We start from the raw sequence: 523 nt of genomic DNA, 5'->3' as shown, positions 1-523 counted from the left end.
AGGGGAAGGGAGGGGGTGTCGTCGGCGACGACGGCGTTGCCGTGGGGGGAGGCGGGCCCCGCGCCCGCCTCCCTTTCTCGGGCGTCGCCGTCCCGGCCCCCCCACCGTGTCCCTTCGGCGGGGGACGCGTCCGCCGTCTCGCCCGCTCGCTCGCGCTCGCCCGGGGCTGCCGCTGCGTCGTCCACTCGCCGCCCTCGCGGCGGCGGCGGCGGCGGCGGCGGCTCGTCCCCCTGCCCCTCTGCGGCCGGCCCGCCTTTCGCCTTCCGGCGCCGGTCGTTCCCCGGTCGCCGCGTCGCCCCGCGCGGGGTGCCCTCGGCGCGTCTCGGGACGCGTGTGACGCGGCGGCGGTGCCCCCCCCGCGGTGTCGTCGTCGTCCTCCTCCTCCTGCGGGCGTCGGGTCCCGCCCGTCCCCGGCGGGGGGGGGGGGAGCCTCGGCTGACGCGGGGGCGCCCGCCGCCCGGCGCGCGCCTACCCGCCGCCCGCCCTGGACGGTTCTCCGGTCAGGCGGGTGTCCGCGCCGTCC

Source organism: Vulpes vulpes, unplaced genomic scaffold, assembly GCF_048418805.1.
Source record: "Vulpes vulpes isolate BD-2025 unplaced genomic scaffold, VulVul3 u000000721, whole genome shotgun sequence".
NCBI lineage: Eukaryota > Metazoa > Chordata > Mammalia > Carnivora > Canidae > Vulpes > Vulpes vulpes.
This window is presented reverse-complemented; position numbering follows the sequence as displayed.